We start from the raw sequence: 19770 nt of genomic DNA, 5'->3' as shown, positions 1-19770 counted from the left end.
ATTTTCACCATGTAGGAGGGGCTCTCCCTCATGAGTGGGTGGACGCACATCAAAGTATTTCTTTGGATCATTCAACTCATCAGAGAATAAATCAGGACTCATGACATATATTCTCAACAGAACAGTTCCTTTTTTTCAATTTCCCCTGCATATGGTGTGGAAAGAGAACATCTGATACAGCCATGTGCTGCTGGGATAACTCACCTGCACATATTTCACACCTTTGTCAAGGCAGCTGTTTTCCCTTAAAGTCACAATTAGAATTTGAAATTAAAATATGGTAAAAATAGAATGTCTTGCTGTGTTCGATATCACATAAATGTGGAAATTTGACATATTGTTATCTTTAAACCTGTCGATTAATCAGCAACCAAAATACCATATTTTATTTATTTATTTTTATTTAACCTTTATTTAACCAGATTAAAACCCATTGAGATCAAGATCTCTTTCACAAGGGTGACCTGGCCAAGAGGTCAGCAGCACATATCATGAAGAACATATTGAATGGTGGCAATATACAATAAGTTAGAATACACATATTTTGTGAAAGCAAGGTGTTACACAATAAAGTGCAGTATCTTTAGCAAAAATAACAATTCAGAAACACAGGCACTGTTCAGTGGTCTCACACTGTTTATCCATCAGCATGGACCGAAAGGCTCCAAGTGAGATGAGCTCTGAGAGCTTCAGCTCAGTCTGTAAAGAGTTCCACGCTGTGCGGGCAGCAAAACTGAACGCTCTCTTCCCCAATTCAGTTCTGACGCGAGGAACAGAAAGATGGAGAACGTCACAGGACCGTAAGGCATAGCGGCTTTTAGTTCTCCGCAGAAAAGTACATATATAAGCTGGAGCTAAGCCAAGAAGAGCCTTATAAATCAGGGTCAGCCAATGCGTATACCTACGCATACTTAAAGAGGGCAAGCCATAAACAGATGGCAGAAATAAAGGGTTTCATAACGCAACAACATGCACTAATGGTTTAAAATGCAAGATTCTCAACATAATAGCAAAATTCTATATTTGTAGAAGTGTGAGTGAGGTCAAACTCCCTCTGGGTTTGTTGGTTTCAGCTCGGCATGCTTTTTAGTGCATGACCTCCATCCTGCTTTAACAGCCCTGGTATCACACCGAGGAAGAGACAGTCCTGCCAACCCAGTAGATGGTGTACAGACACAAAGGTGGAGTTATGTCAAAAGAGTAGAACCTACAGCCTTTCCATAATGAAGGAAATACTTTGTTTGGTCCAAAATACTTGCAGGAAATTACAACATAACACTTGAGTCGAGATCATTAAAATGGCTGATGGAGGGATGGAAAAATATAGTAAGCTGTGCGATAAGGGACAGTGAAGGTAAGGTAAAATAATTGATTTTATAACCACTCACCCCTTTAAAGTGACTGACCTAATTCAACAGAGGTCCTGCCGATTGGTGCTAGTCGTCTCACAGTTAGTGAAATGGGGATCACCTGAGTGCAGTGACTGTGTCACAAGTGATTATAGTATAAAGACAACTGTGTGTGGAAGGTCCAGCCACTGGTTATTCATCCTTTGCAATCATTTCACCACGAAGAAATAAAAAAACCTCCAGCAACTCAGAGAAAAGGTTCCTGAAAAGTGTATGTGAAAGCATGGATTGAGAAAATTTCCAAGGCACTGAACATTCCCCAGAGTTCAGTTAAATCCATCATCAAGAAGTGGAAGGAAAATGGCACATGTGTAAATCTGCCTAGACCAGGCCGTCCTCACAAACTGAGTGACCATGCAAGAAGACTAGTGAGAGAGGCTATCAAGACACCTATGACAACTCTGAACGAGTTTACAAGCTTCAGCAGCTGAGATGGGAGAAACAACAACTGCTGCCCAGTCTCTTTACCAGTCAAAGACTTATTGGAGAGTGGCAAAGAGAAAGCCAGTGTTGAAGACAACTCATATTAATCTCAATTTTAGTTCACCAAAATGCATTTAGGATACTCCATGGTCAAGTGGAAGAAAGTTCTTTTGTCTGATCAGGCCAAAATTTTTGGCCATCAGACAGGATGCTACTTTTGGTGGACCCGAACACTGCACATAACCACAAACACACCATAAACACCATGATGCTGCCATCATGTTGTGGGGATTACTTAATAACTGTAACCTGCCACCTCATAAGGTATTTTTCATGTATTTTCATATCCATATCCATTGGGATATGTTCATCATGAAGTTTAGCTTTGACAATCATTACTGAAGATAATATAAAGTAAGGAGGAAGCTAAAAGTCAAAGCTTGTGGCTCAGCTTTCAGTATCAAACGCCCATCCATTATCTTCCACTTACCCAGGGCCAGGTCGCGGTGGCCAGTCCACCCTGACATCTATCTCACTCCCCAGCAACATTTTCCAGCTCCTCCTGGGGGATTCTAAGGCATTCCCAGGCCAGATGGGATATATAATCCCTCCTGTGAGTCCTGGGTCTACTGGAAGGTCTCCTTCCAGTGTGATATGCCCAGAAGACCTTCACAGGGTTGCGACCAGGAGGCATCCTGATCAGATACATGAACCACATCAACTGGCTCCTTTCGAGGCAGGTCTACTTGGAGATCCCTACGGAGGTTCAAGCTCCTCACCCTGGCTCTAAAGCTGAGCCGAGACACCCTCCTGAGGAATCTCATTTGCACCGCTTAAAGCTGTGATCTTATTCTTTCGGTTATTACCCAGAGTTCATACCATAGGTGAGCGTTGGGATGAAGATCAACCAGTAAATTGAGAATTATGCCTTCAGGCTCAGCTCCCTCTTCCCCACAACAGTATTATACAACATCTCTAAAACTGCCGATGCTGCACCAATCCCCAAGATACTTGAACTCCTTCACTTGGGCCAAAGACAATCTCCCCAACTGAAGGGAGCAACCCACCATTTCTGGCAGAGAACCATGGCTTTGGAGTTGTAGGTGCTGCTAAAGAAGCAAATAGAACCACATCATATGCGAAAAACAGAGATGGAATTCTGAGGTCTGAAAATCCTCCGCCCCAGCTGCATTGCGAGATCCTGTCCTGAAACAAGGGGCAGCCTTGGTGTAGGCCAAGCTACACTGGGAACATGTTCAACTTTGTGCCTAGGATGTGAACACAGCTCTCACCAAACGTGTGATTAAATTTCAACCTTGAAATATGGCAATTTTTTCCTTTGGATTTCCACAATACACTGTCTAAAGCAGTAGATGTCAGATGGTTTAGTCTCAGGACCCACCACCACCTCTTTCATGACAAGTCATGACCCAAATTTTGGCAGATTTTCAACCACTCAAATGTATTTTAGGAAGTCCTGACTCACTCGTTGAACCACTGGCCTAAATATCATGCTTATTTAAAAGCAATGAAAAACCCACATTTATTAGATGGCTCCCATGTGAGTTAAGTGGCTTATTATGGCAGTGAAGGGGTTAAAAGCCTCACCAGAAGGACTCCAGCTCAAATACCTATGACTGAGAACCTGGAGCTGGAACTAAGGACTTAATAACCTTTCCTCCCTCCTGGCAGATACTGAAGTACCTGCACAAAAGGTGTTCAACCCTCTCCTTTTTTTGCAGTTGAGTGCTTGTTAAAAAACAAGTGAGAGTATGAGAGTGAAAATGGTACTGCTTATGAAGACGACGGAGAGCTTGGGTGTGCAGTTAACCCTTGCTTGATTAAAAGGGTTCAAATCTGGCTTTTGTTTGAGTTGCACCGATGGAGGCGGCCATAACCAATCATACACCTTCAAGACACAATTATTCCTCAGTGCTCTTTGGCCGTCCCACGTACAGCTAAGCCTCAGCTTCTCAACAAATGAAAAGCTTAGAGACTGTTGGGTTTTCAAAGACATGCAATTATATGGATATGAGAGGGAGGGGGGGCATATTTATTGAGATGATTGCTGTTGGCTTGACCCCATTTATACAGAATTGTGGAGGGGGAAGGATCAGGGATGAAGACTTGTTGCATCACTGTGAGAGTAGTTACTATCTGAAACAACATGCATAGCCTTTTTAATGAAAGGGGGCAAAGATAATGATAGGCATTCTCCAAAGAAGAACACATGCAGTATTTTAATCATACAAAGCGTCTGCCAAGAAAAGGATTACAGCTGCTTTTGCAACAAAATCCACGTCCCAATGCACGTTTAGTCTTTATGTTTTTTTTTTAATTCGCAAAGCAATTGAGGCCTCGTCCACACAGAGACGAATTCAAGAGTATACTTAAAAGTTTTTTGTCATATCTGCGTTTTATCCACACGAAAACAGTTTTTTTGGAGGCCGTAAACTCTACTTTTTGAAACCAGATCCCAGAGTGAACAAATCTGTAAACGCTTACCTTTTCGTCCCCGTGTGAACAGCCAACCGCATCTTTCTTTAAACAATTACGTCATACATAGCATAGTGTTGTGTGAGTGGTGTAGTAGAACCCAGGATGCGGAGGCGGAGGAGCAGTTTGAACAGATTTATTAACACAGGTAAATAATCAGGGAATGTGAGTCCAAGAGTCCGGGGGCAGAGAGTGCTGGAGCTGGCTGCAGTGAGCGGGGAGTGAGGCACTGGAAGAGAAAGGAGGAGGCACGTTAGAAAAAGTTCACAAAAAACACAAGCACTGGAAATTTCTCGAAGGTCTGACAATAAACTCTGGAGACTTCTCTGAAGGTTTCTCGAGAGAGAGAACGTGAGCCTGGAGCAGAAGTTTACCATGAGGGAAGGTAGTCAAAACTCAGGCGCTGGTGGAGAGCTGCAGCTGATCTTAAGTAGTCCCTCCTGATGAGAACTTGCTGCAGGTGTGATCTCTCCACAGCACCCGGGGGGAGGGGAGAATGCCTCAGGGAACACAAAGTCAAGTTAGCAGCCAGCAGTAGTGACTCCGGAAACCGGAAGTTAACAAAATAACACAAAATGTACAACGTGAAACACCACAGTACCCCCCTCTCAATGGACGCCTCCTGGCGTCCTGCCGGGCTTGTCCGGATGCTCCCTGTAAAAGTCATCTAGGAGGCTGTGGTCCAGGATCAGGCTCCTGGAGATCCATGACCTCTCTTCTGGACCGTACCCCTCCCAGTCCACCAGAAACTGGTATCCGCGACCCCGTGGTCGCACGTCCAGAATCTTAGACACGGTGAAAGCCGGATGATTGTCGATGATTCGGGGGGGCGGAGGGGTGACGGCTGGAGGGCTCAGATCACTGGACGCGACTGGTTTCAGCAGGGACACGTGAAATGTGGGGTGGATCTTCATAGCCTCAGGGAGCTTGAGCTGGACGGCGGAGGGGTTGATGACCTTGGTGATTTCGAAGGGGCCCACGAAGCGAGGAGTTAATTTCCGGGATTCAGTCTCGAGGGGTAAATCCTTGGAGGAGAGCCAGACTTTCTGACCCGGGCGATATTCAGGGGCGGGGTTACGATGAGCGTCAGCCAGTCGTTTGTTGCGCTCAGCCGTGCGTGAGAGCACTGCTCGTGCCGTCCTCCAGACCTCTCTTACGCGCCTCAGATGCTCCTGCACAGACTGGACGGACACGGAGGCTTCCTGCTCTGGAAACAGGGGGGCTGGTACCCAAAGCAGCACATGAACGGGGACATACCAGTAGCGGCGCAGGTGAGGGAGTTGTGTGCATACTCGACCCAGGGGAGATGTGAGCTCCAGGTGACCGGGTGATGAGCGGCCACGCAGCGCAGGGCCGCCTCCAGGCTCTGATTGGCCCGCTCAGTCTGGCCGTTGCTCTGGGGGTGGTAACCTGAGGACAGACTGACTGTTGCGCCGAGCTCCTTACAAAACTCCCTCCAAACTCGTGAAACAAACTGGGGTCCTCGGTCTGAAACGAGGTCACAGGGGATACCATGGAGTCTGACGACGTGAAGAACCAATAGATGAGCTGTTTCCAGGGCAGTGGGGAGTTTGGGGAGAGGGATATAATGGACGCTCTTGGAGAACCGGTCGACTATGGTGAGGATGACTGTGTTTCCATCTGAAGGAGGTAAGCCAGTAACAAAGTCCAAGGCTATGTGGGACCAGGGACGGCTAGGGGTGCATAGGGGGCGCAACAAGCCAGCTGGAGATTGATGAGAAGATTTACCTCGGGCACAGACTGAGCAGGCAGCCACAAACTCACGGGTGTCCTTAGTCATGCCCGGCCACCAGAAGCTTTGCTGGAGAAAGCCGAGGGTCCTCTGAAACCCTGGATGGCAGGTGAGTTTGGAGGAGTGGGCCCACTGGAGCACAGGAGAGCGGACCGAGTCCGGGACGAAGAGGCGATTAGGAGGTCCGGTACCCGGGTCGGGCTGGAGTCTCTGAGCATCTCTGATAGTTTGCTCAATTTCCCAAACAGCTGCTCCAACGAAACATGCGGGGGGAAGAATCTGGTCCGGTTCTGGGACTTCACGAGAGGGGGATTCTACACGAGATAGAGCATCCGGCTTAGTGTTCCGGGAACCAGGTCGGTACGAGAGGGTGAAGTGGAACCTGCTGAGGAACAAGGCCCACCGGGCCTGACGAGAGTTGAGGCGTCGTGCTGAGCGGAGATAGGCGAGGTTTTTATGGTCGGTCCAGATGATGAAGGGATGTTTCGTGCCCTCCAACCAGTGCCTCCACTCCTGTAGAGCCCACACTACAGCCAGCAGCTCTCTATTTCCCACGTCGTAATTCCTCTCGGCAGGAGACAAACGGCGAGAGAAAAAGGCACAGGGATGCAGCTTTTGGGTCTCCGGGTCTCTCTGGGACAGCACAGCCCCTGCACCTGTCTCGGATGCATCCACCTCCACTACAAACTGAAGGGATGAGTCCGGATGTTTAAGGACAGGAGCAGAGGTAAAAAGAGTCTTGAGACGTGAGAATGCTGCTGCCGCCTCTGGAGACCACTGATAGGGGGAGCTAGGGGAGGTGAGCTTGGTGAGAGGGGCTGCTACCCTGCTATAGTCACGAATAAACCTCCTGTAGAAGTTGGCAAAGCCCAGAAACCTCTGAAGCTCCTTGCGGTTGGTAGGGATGGGCCAGTCTGTCACTGCCTTAATCTTTGCGGGGTCTGGCTGTAACTGGCCCTGAGCAATGATAAAACCTAAGAAACTAACTGAGTCAGAGTGGAACTCACACTTTTCAGGTTTAACATAAAGTCTGTTCTCTAACAGTCTCTGGAGAACAAGGCGAACATGTTGCTGGTGCTGCTCGAGAGAGGGGGAGAAGATGAGTATATCATCTAGATACACAAACACAAATCTATTGAGCATGTCCCTGAGCACATCGTTAATAAGGGCCTGGAAGACAGCTGGGGCGTTAGTAAGGCCAAAGGGCATGACCAAATACTCAAAATGTCCCATGGGTGTATTAAAAGCTGTCTTCCACTCGTCCCCCTCTCTGATCCTGACAAGATGATAGGCATTCCTGAGATCTAGTTTGGAGAACACCTTGGCAGAACAAAGAGGCTCAAAAGAGGGATCTATCAGGGGAAGTGGATACTTGTTCTTTATGGTAATATCATTGAGTCCTCTGAAATCTATGCATGGGCGGAGTGTGGTGTCTTTCTTCTTAACAAAGAAGAACCCTGCCCCTAATGGCGATGAGGAGGGACGAATGAGACCGGAGGCTAAAGAGTCGGGAATGTAGGTCTCCATGGCTTCTTTCTCAGGGGCGGAGAGGTTGTACAGGCGGCTACTAGGCAGGGAGGCGCCAGGGATTAAATCGATCGCACAGTCATAGGGACGGTGCGGAGGAAGGGAAACAGCTAGCTCTTTGCTAAATACAGGAGCGAGATCGTGGTACTCAGAGGGAACATTAGTTAAATCAGGAGGAGGGGGAGCGACTGAGGGGCGGTGAACAGGAGGATTAGCGGAACGCAAACAGTGGGAGTGACAGTGAATGCTCCAGTTAGAGATGATAGCAGTTTTCCAATTGATTTGGGGATTATGAAGCTGAAGCCAAGGGAGACCTAGAACTACAGGCGCGTGTGGGGACGGAATGACAAAAGGCTGAAGGCTTTCACGGTGATTACCAGAGATGATTAGGGTGATGGGAACAGTACGATGAGTAACCTTAGCAATGAGTCTGCCGTCAAGGGCCGTGACGGTTTTGGGGACAGTTAAGGGCTCTAAGGGAAGGTGAAGCTGTTGCGCGAGGCTGTCCTGAATAAAGTTATCGTCTGCCCCGGAATCGATGAGAGCCTGAATGGGCACCGAGTCGTGTTCCCACAATAAGCTAGCTGGGACTGCTAAACGTAGGGGAGGGCTAGGAAGGGAATTGGTCTGGCTCACTCGTGTGCCCTGTTTCACGAGTGAGCCCGGTCTTTTTAACAGTTCGGAACAGGACGCGAGGAAATGACCAGCCTGACCACAATAAATGCAAAGCTTGAGACCAAATCTCCTCTGGCGTTCACTGGGGGTTAAACGGGCTCTACCAAGTTGCATGGGTTCTTCATGGGAGGACGAGGGAGAGTCTACAGGAGGTCTAGGTGTAAAAGGAGGTTGAAAAGCTGTCTGACCAGAGGGGGGAGCCACAGTCCATGGTCTAAGGTTTCTAGCCTGGCTCTTCTCCCTGTGCCTCTCCCTCAAACGATTATCAATGCGTATAGCTAATGAAATGAGGCCCTCAAGGGAATCTGGTTCGTCTCTGGAAGCTAGTTCATCTTTTAACTCCTCTGAAAGGCTTCTGAGGAAAATCCCCTTGAGTTCGGTTTCCCCCCAACCGCTCTCAGAAGCAGCAATACGAAAATCTATAGAAAAATCTGCCACTGACCTAGAACCCTGTGAAAGGGAAAATAAACGCTTGGCTGCCTCTTGGCCCTGGAGGGGGTGATCAAATATGCGGCATAACTCACTGGAAAACTCAGAATAGGACGCTAACACAGGGGATTCCCCCTCCCAAATGGCGGTGGCCCAACGGGAGGCTTGACCACGTAACAAATTAATCACAAACGCTATCTTGGCCCTGTCGGTGGGATAGCTAAGGGGCTGCTGATCAAAAACTAACGAACAACGTAACAGAAATCCTCTAGCTTTTCCTATCTCTCCGGAAAAGAAATCTGGGTGGGGGACCTGAGGCTCTCTAAGGAGGTGATAAGGGGGGGAAGGTGCAGAATCACCTAAGGGTGGTGGATTGTTATCAGGTGCAGACTCTGGTGGTGGAGGCTGAGGCTGATTGGCAGTGAGTAATTGGTTGGAGATACTGGAGACCTGGGTGCTGAGGGATTGTAATGACTGCATGATACCTTTTAACATGGTCTCGTGCTGTCCGAGGCGTTGTCCTTGGTGAGCAATGGCAGTCTTGATAGAGTCCGGGTCCGCTGGGTCCATTTCTGGCCTGAGTTTTCTGTTGTGTGAGTGGTGTAGTAGAACCCAGGATGCGGAGGCGGAGGAGCAGTTTGAACAGATTTATTAACACAGGTAAATAATCAGGGAATGTGAGTCCAAGAGTCCGGGGGCAGAGAGTGCTGGAGCTGGCTGCAGTGAGCGGGGAGTGAGGCACTGGAAGAGAAAGGAGGAGGCACGTTAGAAAAAGTTCACAAAAAACACAAGCACTGGAAATTTCTCGAAGGTCTGACAATAAACTCTGGAGACTTCTCTGAAGGTTTCTCGAGAGAGAGAACGTGAGCCTGGAGCAGAAGTTTACCATGAGGGAAGGTAGTCAAAACTCAGGCGCTGGTGGAGAGCTGCAGCTGATCTTAAGTAGTCCCTCCTGATGAGAACTTGCTGCAGGTGTGATCTCTCCACAGCACCCGGGGGGAGGGGAGAATGCCTCAGGGAACACAAAGTCAAGTTAGCAGCCAGCAGTAGTGACTCCGGAAACCGGAAGTTAACAAAATAACACAAAATGTACAACGTGAAACACCACACATAGCCCACTTAAGCCACATGTGCATATCAAACCAAAACAACAGTGGCGATTACAGGGCTGATTGAGTTTATTATAGCTTTTACAGCAAAATCTGATGCTCCTTTACCACCACAGAGAACAGCATACAACAGATGTTCTAAAACCCACCAATGCAAGTCAATTAGGACAGAGTGCAGTGCTCATGGACATGGGGCCCAGGCACTAGGCTACAGGGCGAGCAATTTTGTTATTTAATGCAGTGTTCCCCACCCCTTATCTGTCAGCGTACCCTTTAAAATTTGAAAAAATATTGAGTTCTCCCTGTCAAAATGTAGATGTATGTTTGCATACCTGCAAACAAACTACATGATCCTTGCACGATGTGCACAGACATAAGTCTATTCATTTGCTAACCCCATTAATGACCATGATTTTGAGAAGGGCATATGAAACTATTTTCATTATTTATTCTAGGACAGCTAACAATCTGCATATTTATGTTAATTCTTGGTTAAATATAAGCAATTTAAGGGACCCCGATGATGCCAGAAGGCACCCCAGGGTGCCATGGACCCCTGATTAAGAAAACTGATTAAGAACAACATCACAACCTTGAACTCCATATTTCTCTGATACAAAAGGTTAAAGCAGCAAAAAGTAATTTAAAGTGACAATAATTTAAAAAAACTTGTGATCAACCATCACAACAACTTCAGTGATTTAACTGAAGCTGGCCTGTAGCTAAACCTGCACTTTGCTATTATGTTTGTAAATAAAACAAAGTAATTATTTGCCATAACCATAGAAACTGACATAATAATTACATTGTACAACCTAAATACCCAAAAAGTTAGGGTGTTGTGCAAAATGTAAAAAGAAAAAAGAATGCAAAGTTTTGCTATTCTCATAAACCCATATCTTATTAGCAACAGAACATACACAACATATAAGATGTTGAAAATGAAAATATTAGCTCATGTTGAATTTTATGGCATCAACACATCTCATAAAAGTAGGGACAGCGCCATGTTTACCACTGTGTAGCAGTCCCTCTTCTTTTAACAACAGCCTGTAAACATCTGGGAAGTGAGAAAACCGGTGGCTGGCATTTTCGGAGAAGAATGTTGTCCCATTCTTGTCTAATGTAGCTATCCTCCTAGTATTTTGCTACACAGTCCTGTGTCTTCTTTGCTGGATGTTTTCGTTTTATGATGGGCACAGTGTTTTCTGTTGGAGAAGGATCTTGACTACAGGCAGGCCAGTTCACCTACTGTGAAGCCATGCTGTCGTGATGGTTATGGTATGTGGTTTGGCATTGTCTTGTTGAAATAGTTGAGCCTTGTCTGGATGGAAGCATATGTTGCTCTAAAACCTCTTTAAACTCAGCATTGATAGTCTTTCCAGATGTGTAAGCTGTCTACGCTGTTGGCACTAATGTAACACCATACCATCAGAGATGCATGTTTGAACTGTGTGCTGATAACAAGCTGGATGCTCCCTCTCCTCTTTAGTCCACAGGGCACACTGTCCAAAAAGAATGTCAAATTTTAATTGCTCTAACCACAGAAAAGTTTTCCATTTTGCCTCAGTTCATTTTAAATAAGCTTTGGCCCAGAAAGACCACAGCTTTTTGGTATCATGTTCACATATGGCTTCTTCTCTGCGCAATACAGCTTCAGTTTGAATTTGTGGCTAGAACAGTGTTCCTGAGCCCACGCTTCTAGTACAGAGTCATATCTTGTTTTAATGCGGTGCTGCCCAGGGGGCCTGAAGATCACAGGCATCCAAAATTTCCTTGCCTGAAATCTCTGGCCAGATTCTCTAAATCTCTTGATCATTTTATGTCCTGTGAGTGGCGGGATATTAAAAGTCTTCACGATTGTATGTAAAAGAACATTTTTCTGAAGTTGTTCCAAATGTTTTGACCCAGTTTTTTGAGTTGAACCTCTGCCCATCTTTACTTTTGAGGGACTCGTCCTCTCTAAACGTGCTCCTTTTATATCTAATCATGTAACTGACCTGTTGCTGTGCTGACCTAACCTTGCAAAGCAGATGGATTCGCCTGTTTCTGTGTTTCTTATAGCCAAGTCCATCATGCAAAGCTCCCATCTGAACAGTTTGGGCTCAGTTAGAAAGTGCCAGGACCAATCAGCATTGAAGGGAAGTACTTTAGGGCGTGGCAGAGTTGTGATGTATGCAAGCGACAAGAGGCCAGTGCAATTGTGGCAGAAGACATTAGCGTGGATGCTGCTAAAGCGCCAGCTTTGTCAGAACTTGATGACATTTCTTCGTTAAAAGAAGAACAAAGAACAGCAGTGAGTTGTTTTCAAAAATGACAAAAGTCGTGTACTGACATGTCTACAGTGGCCATGGTTCACGCTATATTGTTCTCTATGGAGTTTACTCCTTGGTAGTGGCGCACCTCAGTAGCAGCTATGTCACATGTTTTGTTGCTCTGATTGGCCTGTAAAAATGTGACAAACAGAGCATTCATCCAATCACCCTCCCAGTATTTTTTTTCAAAGGCTCTGCCCTTTCCCAAACGCTGTCCATGAGTGGTTTTCCATGGATGTGTGAAACATATCCATCTGGCTTTCCAGGTTAATGTTGTCCTGATTAGTTACAAAATGCTCCTACAACTGTACCTATTCAGCCTTTTGTTGCCCTGTCCCTACTTTTTTGAGATGTGTTGCTGCTAATATTGTCATGATAAAATGTCTCAGTTTCAGCATCTGACATGTTGTTTTTGTTCTTTTGTGAGTGAAATATGGTTTATGAGATTTGCAAATGATTGCATCCTGTTTATATTTACATTTTACACAGTGCTCCAACTTTGTTGGACTTGGTGTTTTATATTATCTATTATCTCTGTTATTATGCTGCAGAGTTAAAGATAATGGGCTGTAAACTGCTCTAAGATGAAGGTAAAGCTGACACAGTCAAAGGACGGCGTTTAGAGTTCCTCTTGGAAAGTGTCATCTCAATGTGAAACAAGTTACAAAAGGGTTATATATTTTGTTATTAAAGTCCTGTAATTGGTTACTTTTCTCTAACGTCCCACTGTAATTGAACAACTTTTTGATGGTGGAAATCTTCTGACAAGTAACTTAAAATGTCAGAGAACCTGGCTCAGAGGATTGGCACATGTCAGTGTTGTTTTCTTGATCAGCACTCACAGGCCGCTTCCAATATCAATTAAATTACTTGGACTGGAAAACTGTTTTACATCAAAAAAACGTCTCTCACATCTTATTGCTTAGCTTTGAAAGGGCTTACATGGCTTCAAGCTGTGCTGTTGCTAAATTTAGCATGCTGGCTGACTAAAATGTTTCATCTGATTAAATGATATACAACTGTAGTCAAAAAAAGATGGTTGTGTAACTAAAAACCATGAGGAGGAAATCTGGAAATGATTTCATTGATAAAAACAATAGAGTGGTTTAATATGAGGCTGTGGTTGGGTGTAAATAAGCTTTCACATTCTAGATGTCAATAACTTGCATCAGGTCATTTTTTACTTATGAAATAGATCTGTGATTCATCATTTCACTAACACCTTGGTCTAGGTGTGATTTCTGAAACAGGCCGACCTATTAGAACACATTAAACAGTCATTTTTGGTTACAAAGCAGAGATGTGCTGCACTGCTGAAGATGATTAAGGTACAGGGGTTGTATTAATAGCTGAAGCACAGCATGACGCTTCCTCCTGAAGAGGTAAGAGATTGGAAAAGTGTGCCTATGTGTGAGCCTCTGTTAAACAACAGCAGGGTGATGGGAAAGTCTTCACTGTGATTTATCTCGCCAACCCAACAGCAGATCTCACTCACTAACATACCCTCCCCAGTCACCGCCCAGGGTCTAACGAAGCTGATGTAATCACAGGAAAGGTGAGAGACATTGTGAGACACGTTGGGCGGATGCTTTCACATGGAGCTGATCTCATTTAAGTCCTGCCCTTTAAGTGCTTTTGGTGGGATTAAGGGAATTTATTACTTCGACCCCAGTGGGAGGGGGGGTGATTAGTCCGTTTGACCGCTGTTCTAAAATTTAGCAGTGTCACCATGAGGTAATGATGAGCCAATGATGAAAGTTGATCTTGATGTATTGCCTAAAGAGTGCCGACCTGGGTGATTATTCATACTCTCCATGGAATTCGACACACCTCTCTCTGCATTTTGAACCGACTGAACCACTCATTGTAGTGCATCAGTTTAATAAGTGACCGTGTTAACTGGTGACCTAAAGCTGACTGCATTCAATGGTCTGGCAACCACTGCAATCAAGCAATTCCTGTAACTCTCAATAAGACTTCTGCACCTGTCCACAGGTATTTTGGCCCATTCCTCCTGAGCAAACTGTTCCAGCTGACTCAGGTTTGAAGGCTGCTTTCTCCAGCCTGCATGTTCCAGCTCCTTCCACAGATGAACAATGGGATTTAGATCAGGGCTCATAGAAGGCCACTTCAGGATAGTACAAAGTTTTGTTGTTAGTCATTCATGGTTGTTTATAGCTATTGGATCGTTATCCAGTTGGAGGACCCAAGACCTGCGACTGCGACTGAGCTTTCTGACATTTGGCAGCACATTTTGATCCAGAATGCCTAAATAATCTTGAGATTTCATTGTACTCTGCACAGATTAAAGACCCCCTGTGCCAGATGCAGCAAAGCAGCCCTAGAACATGACCGTGCCTCCTCTATGTTTCACAGTAGCCACAGTCTTCTTTTCTTTGTATGCTTCAGTTTTGCAGCTGTGAATATAGAGCTGATGTGACTTGCCAAAAAGCTCCAGTTTAGTCCCATCTGTTCCAAGGACATTCTCCCAGAAGCTTTGTGGCTTGTTAATATGCATTTTGGCAAACTCCAGTCTGGCTTTTCTATGATTTGTTTTCAACTGTTGAGTCTTCCTCAGTCGTCTTCCATTAAATCCACTTTGGCTCAAACAGCGATGGATGGTGCGGTCTGACACTGATGTACTGTAATGCATCTACAGACCTCTGTTTCACATTATGAGATGGGAAAAAATGTCCTTGTTTTTGTTGTATTACTCAGTACCAGGGAGTCTTAAAGTTTGGGAATAAACTTCAGAAAACACACCTTTCTAAAGACACCTTGTTTGTGCTTGTACTCCACACGGTTCAAACACAGTGTTACATTTAATATGGGTGTTCCTGGATAGGCACTTTCAACTGATTTTACCCAGAATTCTGAGTCACTTTCTTTCTCTTTTCTGATTCTTGGTTTGACTTTCAGTACATTATTTTGACCAGGTCTTAAATGCACTGGTTGCTGTGGTGTGATTGGCTGGTAAGATATTTGCATTAACCAGCAGCTGAACAGGTGTACCTAATAAAGTGATCAGTGTAAAGGTTAAAGAAAACATCAGCTGTTTAAATGCATATCTGAGTTTTTGTTCAAGCTGTTTTAAATTACCTGTGAGAGAAATATCAGACTCACTGTGACAGCTCAGTGTTCCACCATGTATTATAGATATGTCATATTTTTTCATCATAAATCTGATTTAAATCCTGATAGCCTGCTGGGGATATTGGTAATCATTCTTTTTTATTATATGGTATCACTGATGCTGATATACAGTTTCTGGTTCTCCTCAAGGCTACTCACCTTGTCTCGGCTATAAATTAAAGCCCAGAAGGTGATTACATAAAGACACAGCACAAACAGGAATGTCAGGACCTGCTGGCTGCTCGTCTGTGACAGCACCATTGACGAGAGCATCTGATAAACAGATGAACATGTCACAGCCTTGTTACCATGGTGTGATACCACTGATGTTCAAACGCTGGGCGCCTGTGGATTTATTGAAGCTGCTCTGAAGCTCTACATGTTAATGTTTATATTAATGTCTAATATGAATGTTGTAAAAACCTCTCCTGTGTTTTATCGGTGTGAAACACTCCAAGGTTATAAACTATACAACAACAAATTCATTACATGTACATTATTAAAAGTCGTTGTTGAGGTTTCATCAACTTTTATGAGACATGCAGGAATTTTCCGCTGACTCCTATCATAAAACTCCAGGTGGAACTAATAACATTAATGATGGCTTCCCTCCATTTGGATGTTCCAGCAGCCATGACAGTGAGCCAGCGGGAACACCACCAGAGCCAAGAAACTGGCACACCCAACACAGCTGATATTAATGCAATTAGTTTCACCTGCACTTCTCACTTTATAATTTGTCTGAATATCTGCTGTGAGAAATGTGCTTAAATAAGAACCCCAGGGTTTTCTGCAGTACAAGAAGCATGCTCCATATTCTTCAGAAGCCACGGTTCTACATGTGTGGTTTCTGAAATGACTTGAAAGGTTCCAGACTAAAGTCTGAAACACTGACAGTAACCTGATGAATCTGTGTATCATTCATTCATGTAATATTTGATTGATAATAGAATAAGAAATAATGAAAAAATGGTTGATTTTCTTGTTTTCATTTCTGAAACAAAATCAAATAAACAAGAAATGATGTGTCTTTTTGACTTTTGCTATAAATGTTGGGATCAGAGAATGTAATATGAAAAACCGGGCTTAAGCAGTTAGTATGATTTCAGTATTAATTTGCATAACCGAGTGCAGGTGTTGTGCTCAGAAAAGCATCCTGAGAATCACATGCCCATCACTGAGGAGTTCACGCTTCCTGGAATGATATACGGATATACGGATATTCGTTTGAACTCGTGCCACGCTTTGGTCCACCTTGTCCTTCTGTGCCAGAGCAAGGGACGCATGCCGCGTCCAAGCACAGAAGAGTGTACTCATGCTGGTCAAATGTACTGGACTTTTAGGCTCAAATGTAGCCAGGAACAGTACAGATTGCCTAGTGTGAGTGCGCCTTAACTCGGTGCCAGCGTTTGTGTTCCCGTATATCATTACAGGAAGCGTGAACTCCTCAGTGATGGGCATGTGATTCTCAGGATGCTTTTCTGAGCACAACACCTGCACTAGGTTATGCAAATTAATACTGAAATCATACTAACTGCTTACGCCCAGTTTTTCATATACATTCTCTGATCCCAACATTTATAGCAAAAGTCAAAAAGACACATCATTTCCTGTTTATTTGATTTTGTTTCAGAAATGAAAACAAGAAAATGAACATTACTTTCATTATTTGATTTGGTTTTTGAAACAGAAAAGTGAAAAATGAGCCATTTTTTATGTATTTGTTATTCAATTATCAATCGAATATTAAATGGACGAATGATACACGGATTCTGATGTTCTAAATGTTACTTTATTTCTCTTTTCAGCTTAGTGTAGCAGTGATTTGGTTACGTCTGAAATTGAAAAACAGAAATGAAAAGAGTGTCGATACCTCTTTTTTAATTCAATGAATTTCCCATTGTCATTAATAATGAGCTTTATATAGAGTACAAAGCTATCAAATCAAGTTATCTGGAAGTACATGACATCACAATAGTTTTTTTAATCTTAATTAGGGTTAATTGGGTTAAGCCTCTAAGGCATCTATCTATGGCCATAATGATGCAAAATAAATCCACCATAGTTCCTTAATTTCACTTAAAAAACAAAACAAAAAAAAAACCATACACCTCAGTGGACAATTCAGATGTCATCTGCATATTGTGTTATGAAACATTTATCTTTTTACCAACGCCTTCTGTAACAAGTTCTTTCTTACGTGGTTTAATTTATGTCACATCTTCAATATAGCTATAAAAGCAGGTTTGTATGTAAACAGGAAGTTAACTACCCTTAGTTAGAGACAGTAGAAAACTCCATTGATATAAAAATAATCTTAAATGCCAAATAGTGGAAATTTTCAAATGTGATTAACAGGGTGCGATTAATCATGATTAACTACAGAAATCCTGCCATTAATCATGATTAACTACAGAAATCCTGCCATTAATAATGGTTGGAAATTTTGATCTTTTGACAGCCAGTCTTACAAAACCACCGTAGAAGGTGATGAAGGCTTTTTTTATATAATTAAAGTCACTGTTAAGCAATAATGGAAGGTCTGCTGTATGACTGAAGGCTGTGTCATGAAATTACAGCAGTATAAGAAATGAAGTTCCAAAATCATGAAGAAATGAGGCTGTAATGTCTACTCCTCAGAATGCCTCAGAATTCCAAAGTACTACATTATTTCTCCTGAATGAGTCAGAACCACACCCACTCATGAGGAAAATGATCTTCTCTTGGATTTAAAAACATGCGAAAATACTTAATGGAAGACAAATCTGTTTGCTCTGCTGGACCTGCCACTGCTGTGTTTGAGCCACCAGAGCCTGATCACCTCTCCAGGGCATTTGGGGGGTAAGGGGAGCGGGGAAAAGACACCATCTAATAGGACATGGGGGCATTCATGCTCTCCCACACCTGGGACTCTCTCCTCCAGAGACCATCTGGCGGCAGGGGGCGTGGTCAGCCTGATAGACCTGTCAGGTCCATCAGGCTGATCACACCTGGGAAGAACAGCATATGTATAAGGACACGTCACAGTGGTCAGATGAAGCTTTTAAGGAAGACTGCAGATGACAATTGAAACATGTCAAGGTAAACAAACATCTCCTACAATTAGTTGTCTGAAAAAAAAGAAACACAAGATAAGTGACTCCAGTTGATTCAAGTAAAGCAGATCAACCCAAACAGGAACGAGAACTCTCAAAGCATCCAGACAGTTAAAGTGCGATGCAGTGCACCAACTCTCTAAAGTAAATCTCGTAGCTACATTAACATTATGTCCTATACTATAACACGAGGGACAGGTCATAAGTGGATCAGAGGGTCTTGGAGGGAACACAATGCCATGGATGATTTGCAGTAGTTTTAGAGGTGGAAAACCACTGGATTTTATTTGAGACAACAGATCCTTTATAGCAGAAGAGATCAAGCCTTTTGTTGTCCTAATGCACTCACTCATAGCAGAGGTAGTAATCTGTTATGTACATGCTACTCTCACTTTAGACTCTCTTTTCATTGCATGATCTTGCATTTCCTGCATAGTTCTCTGATCTTGTGATTGCTTGTCTCCAGCTACTTAAGATTGCGGTGAGCTTTGGTGACATCCACTTGGCGGGGGTGCATGACGTCGGTTTGAGCAAAGCCGCTGGGTGCACAGAATGCTGTGAATACAGAGTTTGCAGAATTTGCAACATAACAAACATTTTTCCAAGTCTGGTGGGTGTCAGTGAAACAGCTTCAAGCTAGTTTGACTTCAGCAGTCACTCTTATTATTTAGTTCAAGATTAATGGCATGTGCATGAACAAAAACAGCCAGGAAGAAAAATGTTAAGATGGAAAATTTCTCTTTTGATCAAGATTTATCTATACCTGTCAAAGGATCATTAAATTTACCTTTTGATGTTAATATGGTGACTCTGATGAAAAGTTTTCACATTTAAATTGGCAGCTGAAAGCCTCTGACTTTTAATTGGCTCTATCTGATTGGATCTATTAAATTGGTGTAAGGGTTTTGTGGTCAAACTTAATTACTAACTTTATAAATTGTGTGTGCCACAAATTCACAGACCATTTGTCTTCATCAGCTTCTTTTCATGTTTCTTGCCCAGCGATGCCACATTTGAGTTGCCAAATATGCAGAAACTAGTTTATCTGGCATTAAAAGTAAACCATGTGGTGCCTGTTTGTTGTGTTATAATGATCTTCCTAAAGCACATCTTTTAATCTTCCAGATGTTAAACTTCCAAGGGTGCTCTTACCGTGCTGCAACAGTTTGAGTCACTGCACTTGTAAACAGGGAAAAAGAGTGTAAAACAGAGTTTTAATGAGCTTCCATTCATGAAAAGAGTCTGACACAAATTAAAAATAATGGCGAGGTTTGTTCATCCCCTGCAGCTGGTTGTACTTGATCAGACCATGCAGAAAGCCAACACTCTCAACATGTTCAGCCAACGGGAGTTCAATTAATTTCCAAATCCGTTTCATTTGAAGAACCCTTTAAATTGATTTTCCGT

Source organism: Cheilinus undulatus, linkage group 15, assembly GCF_018320785.1.
Source record: "Cheilinus undulatus linkage group 15, ASM1832078v1, whole genome shotgun sequence".
Lineage (NCBI taxonomy): Eukaryota > Metazoa > Chordata > Actinopteri > Labriformes > Labridae > Cheilinus > Cheilinus undulatus.
This window is presented reverse-complemented; position numbering follows the sequence as displayed.